This window comes from Acomys minous (assembly GCF_964271855.1).
Source record: "Acomys minous genome assembly, chromosome: 17".
NCBI classification, from domain to species: Eukaryota; Metazoa; Chordata; class Mammalia; order Rodentia; family Muridae; genus Acomys; species Acomys minous.
In genome coordinates, this window is record NC_140500.1 from 33839682 (window position 1) to 33854002 (window position 14321).

The following is a 14321-nucleotide window of genomic DNA, read 5'->3' on the forward strand; positions in this document are numbered from 1 at the left end:
CTTTGTAATGCACAGACATTTATCTGCTTTTTCAAAGCCTAAGAACACTAACAGATAGCATCTGGAGCTTATAGCAGAGATTTCCAGGCTTTACCTTATCCTGCCTTCTTAATGTTCCCACCAACATATATGAAAAGTAGCATAATTTATGAATTTCTTTCAGTTCAGCAAACTATAAGTTGGACCACAGAATCTGAGGGGAACTAAGTTGCACTCCTGGAACATGGCCACCTATGCTTGGCTTCAGAATCAACTATCTCTCCCTGTGAGGTGAAAACTGCATTTTTTTTTTTTTTTGCAGCAATATCCTCAAGATCCCATTGTCACCAGTGTGCTGCTCTTAGGAAGTTGGGCCCTATTGGTGAATAAATGGGATGAACAGGCCTGATTAGAAGCCCTTGACAGCTGCTCTATTTTCATAAGTATGTGAGGTTGCAACCAAAAAGTATCAATGAAGACTCAGGAAGCAGGCCTGCACCACACATTGACCCTCCCAGCACCTCAAGTTTGGCCTCCTCAGTCTTCCTTCCTGTGAGATATCTATGTCCACTACTAGTTAGCTACCCAATGATGGCATTTGGTAATAGGCACTAAATGATCTGAGACAGTAGCTACTCTAAGCTAGTCCTCTCAACTACTCATTCTACTTTAAACACTTCAACTGACAATGAAGTATACTAACATTAACGTGGCCTCTAGTCTTCATAGGGGTCTTCTTTGCAGGATGTATATGGGAGTGGGTGCTGTGCAGACAGTGAAAGTATAAGCTAGAGCTGCTGCATACCCTAGAGAAAGAGAGCAGAGGCTCGCCTTGCTGCTCATTGCTCCATTGTCATAAGTAATGATTTTGCTCCTTAATTATACCTTTCTGCCTTGAGTACAAGTAAGTGTCTGTGAGTGAAAATATTTGACATGTCAAGATGCCTACTGTCAAACCCAGACCTCGACTCTAAGAAGACAGAATAACTTTATAGTTTATGGCTAGGAGGGAGATAGATTGCTAGGGTTGGAGGAACCATTAAAGAAAAGCTAGTTGAGCATATTATTTTACAAGAGAAAAAATAATAATAAGAGTTATTTGGAGACCCTGAGAATGATGAAAGCGATGCTTCTTTTCTAATCAGAATCTTGGCCAAGCATCAGCATGGGAGGCCTGATAACCAAAGGGGAATGTGGCTATGAGTAAGTACATTGTTTTTGTTGTTGTTGTTGTTTTGTTTTGTTTTATGAGACAGGGTTTCTCTGTGTAGCCTTGGCTGTCCTGGATTCACTTTGTAGACCAGGCTGGCCTCGAACTCACAGCGATCCACCTGCCTCTGCCTCCTGAGTGCTGTAAGTACATTGTAAACATATTTATACACACCAAAACAAAGCCAAAAAAGATCTAGAAGTCTTTTGCTACAGCGCCTTGGAGAGGGACCATAGCAGTTTTTTGAAATTATTATTTTAGGCATTTAATTCCATTTTTTAGGCCAGTTTAGAAGACTGTCAGCCTCTGAGTTCTGTCTCTCCAACCGGCCACATGTATGTAGTCATCTTTGTTCTGGCCCATGGATGCTCTCTGGGAGCTATTAACCCTTTTTAGACTATGACAAAATATGATTTTTAAGAGTGTGGATAACATGCCCCACTTTGAGCACCAATTATTGTTTTTAAATTACCATTATTATCAGTATGATCAGTAGGCCTGACTAGCAATCAATGAAGACACAGACTCTTGTTAAATTTTAAAATAGCCTTAGTTAACCTGAGTCAAGGCAGATATTAATTCTCTATACTACCTCCCATAGTGGGGCAGGCATGGGATCCCTGCCTCAATCCCATGCCATCTGCTTCTAATAACTTCTATCAAGCTACTTCCCATCCATAATCCCAAATGCTTGCTAATGTTCTTCATCTGGGCCAGATTCTCCATCCACACGGGCCATGTGCTTCTCCATCTAACCCATGGCAGCCTTCATCTCTTCCCTTCAGGTCTCTCTCCTTCCTCCTTGTAGCCCTCTTTTTTTTCCTCCCCAGGATTCCTCTCTCTCTCTCTCTCTCTCTCTCTCTCTCTCTCTCTCTCTTTCTCTCTCTCTCTCCCCAATCCCCCCCTCCCATCTCCTTTGCCCTGCCCAGGTGGGATGGCTTTTTATTAAACAAAAGGTGGGTCACAGAGACAGCAAATAGTAATTAGCATCAAAATACATCAGACCATCCCCCAACAGGGGAAGGAATAGCACTATAAGCTACCTGGAGGTGGGTAGCAAATATCCAGGTGCAAAGGCTCAGTGAGTTAGGAGTGAGGAACAGAGCAGGGCAGAAAGATTTCTGTTCTCCTGGCTTAGATGTCTAATCCCTCTACTTCTCTCTTATGACTGAGACCACAGTGAAGACTCCACAGTAGTGTACACTTGAGATGAGGCCAGCAGGTTCCCCACTGAAGACTGTTGATGGAGGGCATTGGATAGCTCTCCTCTGACTTCCCACAGATGAGTTGTTCTCACCCACACTCTAGAAAAGATTGAGGCACTGTGAGGCTGGGGACAGAATCCAATGTCCCATGCTTACAAGTGTCAGAGGTCATATTTCTGTGCTGTGGCTTAGTTGAGCAGACGCCAGTCCCTCTGTTGATCTTTGAGCTGTCCACCCCTGCTGGGATGATCCATTGTGTTGCTTAAGATGTTGGTGCTTTGCTGGAAGAGCTTTGCTGTACCTGCATGTTTAGATTACTACCACTGAGAGAGATAAAGGCTGAAAGCTTTTCTGGGGAATGCCTTCTTTTCTGCCTACCAAGGGACTATAGGAGGGGACTTGTAACAAGAAACCTGTGAGTCTTTAGTACATCAGCTGCACTTCCTTGCAATAAAGTGAAAGCCTTGATCTGAACTGCTCATCTTGGCCTTCATATCCCCACGTGTCTCTGTTATTTTCTCTTCAATCTGCACCTCCTTTCTGAGATGGACCCTGGGTTGAAATGTCCTGCAGGCTGGTGCATACAAGGAACAGAGTCAAGAGAGGACCCAGGAATTAGGACCCTATGTTCCTCTTGTAAGTCATTTCCTGAGAGGTGCCTTTTCTGATACCTCACTATCTGTCGCCATCCTTTCTGTTGTCTGCTAAACCCTACCAGGGCAGAAGGCATTCATCATTTTTACCACTGACTATTGAGAAATGAGGAAAAAAAATTATGAAGGTGTACAGACACATTATTTTATTAACCAGTTTACTTCTAAAACCATAATTAAATACTGGGAAGAATTAACTTATAAGAAAAAGGGTTTATCTTATCTCATGAATTTTGACGTTTTGGTCTGTGACTAGGAAGATTCACTGATACTTTGATGTGGGTGCAGTGGCAGAGGCCAGGTGGAAGAGCAAAGGTTACATCAGAAGTTAGGGGACAAAAAAGAGAGAGGCACCAAGATCCCACAATACTAAAGTCATGTTCCCAGTGGCTTAAAGATATAATTTCTGTCCATGAGGTCCCACAAGCTGGACATTCTACCATCTCCCAAAGGCACTGCTTTGGGGACATGCCAAGGACCTTTTGAAGACTCTCAAGATCCAACCTCCAGCATCTACTTATGCTCATCAATTCTGCACATTTCGGTTCTCCCATTACAATTTGTAATCCTGTGCACATTAAACATTAAACACTCTTTGGGTCAGTTGTACGGTTGCTGACAGCAGTGCCTGAGTCTGTGGAATGTATCTATCTCCACAGCTAGGACATAGTTGATAATAGTGGTCACTAGACATCAGGATGCTAGGAAGCATGCAGTGTGGTGTTGAAAGGGAAAATTTTTAATTAGCATTAAAGCAACCAGAACAGCAGAGCTCTCTAACTCATCAGTACAGGTCGACAGGTATGCTAGCCCAAGTCCCAGATGATAAGTCACAAAGAATGCGGAGATAGGAGACAAAGGCCTATTGAGTATTCCAGGGACCGGCTGGCCATAAAAGATAGGGAGGATACACAAGGACAAATTCCTGAGAGAAACAGGTACCGGACATGGTCGAGTGAGTAATGAGCTAAGACCCCTCATCCAATCTTATGGTATCTGCTTAATCCCCCCTTGAGGCCTGCACACAATGTTCCAGGTTTGAGTTTAACCAGATGTGTCGTTAGCTCAGATAAACATCTACCCTCGGGTTCCAAAAAAAAAAAAAAAACAGGAACCAAGGACTGTTCCCATGTGATTAAGTCTGAGCTTACCCCAGATCTGCCTACGCAATTTGCTGATGTTCAAATGTTTGAAACAACCAATCATGTGTGGCCGCGCCAAAACTTCCCACTCCCCCCGACCCTTGCCCATATAAACCCCTAACCCCTGGGCTTCGGGGTCGACCCCTCTGTCTCCTGCGGGAGATGTGTGTCGACCAGGAGCTCCGCCAATAAACTGCCTCATGTGTTTACAGCAAGACGGTCGTTTGTGAGTCTTTGGGTGTGCGCCATCCGAGGCTTGCGTGAGGGTCTCCCTTCGGGGGTCTTTCAGTGTCTGAAGAAGACAATGGTGCAAAATAAATCTTCCCCACTGAGATTGAGCTGCTTTGTACAAACCAGAAGTTACATCAATAAATTGTATTGATTTATTCAATACAGGGTCAAGGATGATACCAACTCTCCCCAAGAAGGACATTTGTATGATATTAGAACATAACAGACAATTATGTTCCCAGGCTTAACCTCTTTTCCTTCTCTCTCTATCTCTCTTTTTTCTCTCTCTATCAGTCTCTGTCTGTCTGTCTCTCTTTCTTTGTCTCTCTGTCTATCTGTTTCTCTTTGTGTCTCTGTGTCTGTCTCTGACTCTCTCTGTCTCTGTCTCTCTCTCTGTCTCTGTCTCTCTCTCACACACATACACACACACACACACACACACACACACACACACACACACACACACACATGCATACAGCCTTCACTATATAACCAAGGCTGGCTGACTTTGAATTTGCCATTACCCTATCTTAGGGTTATATAAGTTTTTCTAGAAAATGTAAATAAATATTTATACACCTTAGGTAGAGAAGAGGCAGACAAGTATAACAAAAAGCTTATTAACATTCCATTTCAGCTTTGGGGCATGTACATATTCCTCTCCCAATGATGTATCTGGCAACCTATTTGACACTTAGGACACCCATATATAGCAAGCAGGCTTTGCATTTACCTCTTTCAAGTATTGGAATTAAGTTCTCCACCACTAACAACCACCATACTTAGATTTTGTTTAGTTGTATGTCAGTTATATGTCTAGGTTTTAAGGCTAGAGGGTGTTAATCTGTCCTTGACTGGTTTTGGATACATGTACAATGAAGCAAACTGTGTCTTTCTTAGAGAAGTTTTAAAGACACTTCTTTATTTAATATCTTATTCTAGGTATAACCTGACGTGCATATGATCAAAATCAGATGGGGAAGAGATTTGTATAATGAGCAAAGGCCTACATAATACAAGCCTGTCAATTAAAACAGAATCACCTGTATTATGCCCCAAACAACCAAAATTACTCCTTCCCTTGAACTCCTTAAAAATGAGCCCCAAACAATAATTAGGAGTGAGTATTGTCACTCTTATAGCCTGCTGTCACTCTTGACTCTTCCTGACCTCTAATGTCACTGTTTTAAATAAATGTACCATAGCAACTTGAAGATCTGTGTGGCCCTTTATTTTAATCATGTGAATAAAATTCCACAACCCTGAAAACATCTGACCTAGACGTGAGTCACTGGTGACAGGGAGAAAATAATGAAAGAATAAAAAAGGAATCGCATACAAGTCTACCTTGGGCCAGTAAATGTGGTAAGATTGACACAGAAGAGCAAGGATGACTCAAAGGCAGTTTGTACCACAGATAAACCTCATCAGAACAAGTGATAACTTACAAGAAGCTGAACCACAGAAATGTCCCAATCTTAAAGGCAACTTTCTATTTCTACATACTGTAGCAACCTGTAGACCCGTGGTTCTCAGCCCAAGGGGTTTGCACATTAGATATTTCCATTAGGTTTCATAACAGCAGCAAAATTTACAGTTATGAAGTAGTAATGAAATAATTTTATGGTTGAGGTCTCCACAACATGAGGGTCATAGCATTAGGAAGGTTGAACCACTGCCAATTATATGGACCAGATCAGGATTGCATGCAGCAGGATGGAGAGAAAGAGAGATGGGGGAGGGGCTGGATCCTTAGGTCAGGTTCTTGTGAATCTCTCCTCTCCTATTAAGAGGGAACGTGAACAACCTCATTGTCATTACCAGAGGCAGAGTAACTGATGTGTTGGCATAGCCACTGATGAACTAACATAGCCACTGATGAACTGACATAGCTACTGAGGTACTGACATAGCCACTGATGAACTGACATAGCCACTGATGAACTGACATAGCTACTGAGGTACTGACATAGCCACTGAGGTACTGACATAGCCACTGATGAACTGACATAGCCACTGATGAACTGACATAGCCACTGATGAACTGACATAGCTACTGAGGTACTGACATAGCCACTGAGGTACTGACATAGCCACTGAGGTACTGACATAGCCACTGATGAACTGACATAGCCACTGAGGTACTGACATAGCCACTGATGAACTGATATAGCCACTGATGTAATGACGTAGCCACTGATGAGCTGACATAGGCACTGATGTACTGACAGAGCCACTGATGAACTGACATAACATTGATAGACTGACTAAGGCACTGATGCATTGTTTTGCTTATTTTATGACCCAAGAATTCTATAGATTAACACAGACTGTAGTTTTTTGTTTTTTTGTTTTTTGTTTTTTGTTTTTTTGATGTCTCAATAAAGAATGGACTACCTGTGGGAAAAGGTACGTTATTATTGTCTACCTTAAGAATTAATCCAGGGGAGCAGTGTGAAGATGCATCGAGAGCGACCCCTGGACGGACAGATCAAACCTGAGTGCAGCTGTATCCCCCGCGTTCAGCGACGACCGTTCCCCCACCACCGCCATGCCCAAAAGAAAGGCCAAAGGGGATGCTAAAGGAGGTAAAGCCAAGGTGAAGGATGAGCCACAGAGAAGATCTGCACAGTTGCTGCTAAACCTGCTCCTCCAAAGCCAGAGCCCAAGGCTAAGAAGACCCCTGCAAAGAAGGGAAAGAAGGTACCCAAGAGGAAGAAAGGGAAAGCTGATGCTGGTAAGGATGCAAATAATCCCGCGGAAAATGGACATGCCAAAACAGACCAGGCCCAAAAAGTCGAAGGTGCTGGAGATGCCAAGTGACGTGTGTGCATTTTTGATTACTGTGTACTTCTGGTGACTTTACAGTTTGAAATACTATTTTTTATCAAGTTTTATAAATGCAGAATTTTTTTTTTTTTTTAAGCTATGATGTTAGCACACAGAACACTTCATTGTTTGGGAGGGAAGGAATGTGTGTTACTAACATAATGTCTCCCAAGCTTGACTGATGATGGAAAACTTCTTCCCCTGATAATTCTCAAAGGCTCCTGTTGGCTCCCAAGAGGCATCCTGGTGTTGACATATGTTGCCACCATGGCACAAAATGCCTTGTGATGTATGAAAACTAAATTCTCTTTTGTATCCTCCTACCCTGTACCATCAACATCGACTTAACTCCCTTAAAACCAGAGACTTGTTGGAACCTGACCCCCAAAATTGTTTTTCCAGTCTATTGGGCAATCTGGACTTTGCAGTGATGTCATTGAGCGTCCTCAGAAGAGCGGTGGTTCCTTTTATAAAAGACTGTGGATCTTCAGATTGATAATTCTGCCATTTCCATTTCATTTCCTGAAAGTCAGGGTCGGCTTGTGAAAAGCTGTTGAACAATATCCTTAGTATGAAATGTCAACCCTCACTCTAAGCTACTTCCCCCTTTTCGAAGCACTGACTGGAGATTTCATTGGGTTTTATAGTGGCTTCCTGATTTTGGTAGTCTATACAAGAAGGGAGTTTGGAAGTTCTTGTATACTGTTAATGATTGTCTGCCCACGTCCTGCCTGAAATACCATGATTGTTTATGAAAAGTATCTTTAATAAAGCTGGATACAGTTTAAAAAAAAAAAGAATTAATCTAGGGGCTGGAGAGATGGCTCAGTGGGTAAGACCTTTGCTTCAATTCCCAGCAACCACATGGTGGCTCACAACAATCTATACTGGAATCTGATTCCATCATCTGGCCTGCAGGTGCACATACAGATATAGCACTCATACATAAATAAATAAAATCTTTAAAAAAAAAAAAAAAGAACTAATCCAGTTGGATTCCATTCATACCAAAGTATATCTTAAACCCTGTGTGCAAACATTGTGGGTCCTGCTTTTTTTCAGTCAGGTTGTAATTGTATACAAGGCACTTAAGAGCCACCCCCATAATCTAACATATTGAAATGGGGAAGACATTAGGGAACCTCTTAGGAGCACACTAAGTAATGAAATTCCAAAGGTTTCCCATTTCCTCCTATAAGACAACAGTTAGATCATGGAAGCACAGCTCTCCCTTGAGAAACCACACCCATGCTCTCAGATATGTCTATTTCTCTCCCTGAATCCCCTTTTCTATTAATCCTCCATGCTTAAATCCATGTTAAACTCCCTACTTAATAAACCCCAACTCAGTTAAAAACAAAACAGTCAATCACTTGGCTAAGGGACCAAACCTCAGGAAGGCAGATCCACCTTAAGCCATGTTAAATAGAAAAACAATCATCTCATTAATGAGGTAATATACTTTTCCTTCCCAGAACCCCCAGATCTTAACACAGTAGCCTATGCTCAGAAAAGCTTAACTTTTCCATTTCTTCCTTCTATTTTTTTCCTAAGGCATTCTTTAATCTTTCTCTATAGCTCCACTCGCATAAAGTGAGTGCTCATCTGTCCCAAGGTTAGTCTTCATGCCTAACTCAAAGGCATGGTGCTCTTTCTTTCTTTTTTCTTTCTCCCTCCTGCAGGCACCTGCTGAGATTTGCAGCTTGCCTGCTTTTGGTTTTCTTTTAAACTCAAACACAATTGTCTTTGTGTTTCCTTGAGTCTGTTCTTAAATTCTCTTATTAATGTGACTAAGAACCCCAAGTGAGGACCTCAATTTCCCCAGTAACATGTGCTATTTCTTCCACGATTCTCCCAAACTTCCAGTAACATCAGGAAGAGATGGCTTCAGGACAATGCTCAGCCTCCTAAGGGGTAGGATGACAAGCATGCTCTACCACAGCCCAGAAGATTTAGCAGCAAATCAACAGCAACAACAACAACATTATCATCATCATCATCAACAACCACAACATCAACAACAACAACAACAAGTTATGTAGGGAAATAGAGATGGAGAAATTGAAACCAAGATTTACGTTGCTAGAATGATCTGAAACTGTTCCCCACCTTAACTATGTTTAACAATCAAAGAATGCCTACAAAATAATTTTGAGCCATTTTCCAGAGCAGACAGCTGCTATGTAATGACATATAAAAGATCAAAAATCAGCTGACAGGCCTTTTGATTTTTGTGCCTGTCCTGGCTTACCAGCTCACTTGTATTATTGGGAGAGTCTTTGGATTCTTTAGTGAACCGTTGCTATTTCTATCACACTCCAAGAGCCCTTGGTCTGATTCTTTGTTCTGGGACATTAGAACTGAAATCTCAGCAGGCTCTGATCCATCACTAGTATAGAGCTATATTTAACAGATAGAGGATGCTAATAGAAATCCATGATATGCAATTGGGTCAAGATTCCCTCAGTAAAGGTAAAGGGCTCCCTGCCAAGCCCAGTGACCTGAGTTTGAACACTGTGGCCCACATGGTGGAGAGAGAACAGACTCTCAAAAGTTGTCCAGTGGCTTTCACATGTGTCTCTCAACCATATAAGTAAATATATAAATAGATGTATTGGCTTTGTTCAAATACTGCTTATAAAAGCAATATAGAGGCTCCATTTTGATTGCAAAAGGTCATTGAACTGTTACGTGCTGTTCCTGCACTGGCCTATTTCCCCACTGTTAGAGAGTGCTATCTTATAGTGCAGTCTCTGCTTCCAAGGCATTCATGTGCCTCCACCCACAGATTAGATGTCACTTGTCTTTCATTTCCTTAACACACTGTCTCTATTCCTATGCTATCCAAGCAGTCATGATCCACTGCTTGGTCAGTAACAGAGGACACTAGAATGTCTAGTAGAACACACCAAGCCCAAATACTAGCCAGTATCAACACCGTTCAGGTTTCTACCTTTCCTGCACCCCACGCAACTAATAAGACAACAGTGACAGCAACACTGACAATTCTAGCTTTCAGTAAATATGAAATCACAATGCTCGGATATAGTCATTGTCACATGTACCTTACAAATTATAACAGTTAATTATTACAGAAGATCTTTGTGTATGCATGTGTGTACAGAGGATATCTGGTGTCATGCTCTATCAGTCTCCACCTGATTTCCATGAGAAATTTCCAGTCTCATGTTGAACATGAAGCTAGAATCGCAGGCAGCAAGCCCTAGTCATCATCAGGTCCTCTTACTCAAAAGAGGGCCTGAAATTCTTTTTTTGAGGGGGAAGAGGTCTGCAATTCTGTGTTTGAGGAACAAGTATTTTAAGAATGGGTCTTCCTAGCCTGTTTGTACCATGATCTATATTACCTTAAATATCTGAGCACCTGACATTATAAGACCACAACAGAATATAGGTTGTATATTTCAGGTGATAAAGGACATAAGAAGCTCTTACATGAGAAAGCATGCAAATGACTAGAGTAGAGAGTTCTTTGCAAAAATAAGCAATGGCTTGAGAAGATAGCTCAGTAGTTACAGTGATCATCACACAAGAACGAAGACCAGAGGAGGCTGGATCCATGGTAACCCAAGGGAATGCTGGGTAGGAGTAGCAGGCAACCTGTAGTTCCAGCGTTGGAAGGTAGAGAGATAAGGATCACTAGAGCAAGCTGGCTAGTGAGACTAGCTGTAATTGGTAAGCTCTGAGTTTGATTGAGAGACCCTGCCTCTGTGCATGATGTAGAAGAGCAATTGAGGCCTCTGCTCTCCTTATGGATGTGTATCCAAGGGCTTGCACACTCATACATCTGTATCCACTCCCAAGCAAAGATGCCTTGCACATATAAACATGGGCAGCACATGTAGAATGAAAAAAAAGGTAGAAAAACCAAACCATCACAAAAAGGAAGGGGTAAAATATGGAAATGAGTGCTAACCCACAAACATGGCTGATGCCACTCAGAATGCAAGAGATGGTCATTAGAATCCAAGAGACACCACCTTCACCTATCATGTCTATAAAAATCTATGTTGGAACATAGTGGGGCAAAACATTCTCACTTTGTTATGTTATTAAAAATTATTCATCTCTTTCCTATACAGCAGCAAAGGGATAGGTAGATCCTAAACAACTAAATGACTTCCTATGAAAATTTGATATTAGCTATAAAATTAAACACTGTTTTTCTAAATCATATATTTATAGGAAAAGAAAAACAAAATATCCCATAAAGACAGGAGTAAGAAGTAATGTACAGACAGGAGATAAATTCAATTATCCTTTTAAATATATCTATTTAACTATTTTTAAATTATGTTTGTACCTGTGTGGATGTGTACACATGAGTGTGGGCTCCCAGGGGGACCAGAAGCGTTGCCTTCTTCCCAAGCAGAGTTACAGGCTGTTGTCACCTGCTGGGTGTGGATTTTGGAAACCAAATTCGGCTCCTTTGCAAGAACAGTACATGCTCTTAAACCCTGCCTGTGTCTCCAGCCCTCAGTCACACCTTTTCATAAATAAAGAAGCCTCTTTTATAAAGGATGGCACTAAAATACCATAATTATGCTTACTTGGAAATAGAAACAGGAGCCTATAGGGTATTTTCTAATTTAGTTTTGTTTATCATCATTGCATGTGTGATATAAGGGGGGGGGCATGTGTGTTGCCAAGGCACACATGTGAAGGTCACAGAATAAATTTATGGAGTTGGTTTTCTCTTTTATGTGGGTTGTGGGGACTGAACTCAAGTCACCAGGTTTTACAACAAGGAAGGCATTTCCCCCCAAAACTGCTTTTAAAGTGTATTAATAGTACTGGCACAATAGCAATCGTTTCATAAGTATCTGTACTTTTTTATTGTTTAGATCACTATTCCACCTCCCAGCTAAAAATGAAATTTAAAGATATGAAAGCTCAAAACTCCTGATCAATAATTACTTTTCTTCCCAAAAGATCAGTTTGGGGAATGAGAGTCCTATTATCTTGAATGCCATGAGGCAATTTCACAATCTTCTGACATCTTTGTCACTCGTGAAAACAGCATTGATTTTGCCATTAGAAAGTAGAAGATTGGCTCTGGCTAGTAGCTGGATATCCTCTAGCAGCATTCGGCCTACTTTGAATAAAGTACTGAAGGATATTTCTCTTCCCACTTGGTCTCCAAAGAATTTCTAGGTAAATCTTCCAGTTGTCACCTGCCAGTGTCTTTCGTCATGATCGCCAAGGTACCACAGCTTGATGTCTACAATATTCCTAGATATCATAACTGGGTGAGCTGGTTCCTAAGCCAGCATGCCACAAGCAGCCCCCAGAGATCTCCCGCAAGGTGACCCACCTATTACAATGCTGACTTTGTAAAATAACCTGAACAAACTAATGAGATTACAGTGGTTACTGTGCTGTACCCAGCTCTACAGAGATGTAGATACTGTGACATGGGCCTTCAGCCATCCTTTTATGTCATGCTCACAGCAACTTTTTGATGCTTCAGACCCTAATTCCCATCACAGAAGAGGACCATGCAGCCCAGGCTTCTGGAAAGAGGACACTCTGGAGAGCAACAAACTAAATCATCTTCTGAACCTCAAATTTTTACTGCTCCCAGAGAGTTTCTGGGGATTATTTACCTAGCACCTGAGAAATATGTGGCAATTCCAAATGGTCACTATGGAAGAAGGAACAAGACACTCCTGTCTATGCAGTAACAATGGTCCTTCTTCTTGCTATTCTTAGAAACCACAGCTTCCCTGTACACAGAGGAAGATTCTGGACAGAGCCGTTTCACAGAAATGCCTTTGGACTTTCCTTCAGAAGTGTTCGACTCACTGGGGGAAGGTGCTATAGTGGCTGTCACCATGCTGGTCCAGGGTCTGTGTCAGCCTCTTGCCAACCCCTCATTTACAGTCCGCCTTTTCTACACTTACTTCCAGAATCCAAGCTGTCTTCTTCTTTTATGAACTAGCCCTACAGAAAAAATAATGTCCACATAGTCAAACAGTTTCTTTTCTATCAAGTCAATGCTGTTTTTAAGATCTGAAAGGTCTCATGATGTCTCATTGTTCTGTGGTCAGCGTATGTCAAGACCACTGCCATGCTGATTTAACGATCGTGATTTCGGAGTGTGCTTTTGTTATAGTAAAGATGAGAATCTGCTTCCACCTAAAAACATGCCATTATGACCCCACTAGGTGAACACCCAACAACCTTTTGCAATAATAAAGGGATAAATGAAATAATTTGCTTTTACTTTTCAGAATTCCCACTCCTAGCAAAGCTCCCACAAGCCTCCAAGAGGCTCTACTTGGTGTTCCCATCTTTCTGTATCCTGAATCAGAAAGGCATAATTTTCCCTTTTTCTCCTCTTCTGTCCCTTTGTTTTGGATGCTGGTCAGAGCCTATGATTTCTCTGGTACTTTGAGCTTCCCTACACTTTCTCCAACGCTCCCCTCCCCACTTTGCGGCTCTGGCTTCATTCAGAAGACAAGGCTGTCTATTTTCTCTTCCTGTTGTCCTCCTCAAAGAAGCTGTGGAGGTTTACAGCTGGCCTGTCCAGCTTTTGTTGTTTTTTTTTAACTCTACCAAAATTATCCAGAAGCTTCTCTTGGCGTCCATTCTTAAATTCTTTTATTAAAGACAGTAAGAACCCCAAGAAGGGATCCTAACAGCCCTGGTACACTGTAATGGCTCTGATGGGCATCCCCCAAACTCCTGGTAACATTCTGAAGTTAGACCATGTAAATGTCTCCCTCCTTGCTCTTTCCAGATGTTAAGTACCATGCCTCCACAGTCCCCTTTCGAACCTAAAGAGATGATGTCACAGAACCTAAACTATTAGGCTGATAAGAGAACAGAAGAGAGAAAGATGGGCAAATGGCTGACCACTGAGTCTTATGTCAGAGGTGGACAGGAGTCAACAGTTCCTGAGTGGTTGACACACGCAGTGATTAAAGAAGGGAAGTGTATTATGTTTTTTTTTTAACGAAGAAGAAATGGTTTTTATTAGTGCATATTAACGTACAGAATAGCATTCACTGTGTCATGTTCCCATCTAATCACCTGATACTCCCATTTTGCCA

The 14321-nt window shown here is 41.8% G+C and overlaps 1 protein-coding gene and 1 pseudogene across 5 annotated transcripts in view; one reads left to right on the forward strand and one right to left on the reverse strand.

Annotated features, from left to right (window-relative positions):
* Positions 1-14321, reverse strand: part of GRM7 (glutamate metabotropic receptor 7) — an 861915-nt gene that overhangs the window by 185898 nt on the left and 661696 nt on the right. The window lies entirely within an intron of this gene.
* Positions 6148-8038, forward strand: LOC311588361 (non-histone chromosomal protein HMG-17-like; annotated as a pseudogene). The gene has a single exon. The product of its transcript is annotated as a non-histone chromosomal protein HMG-17-like (transcript).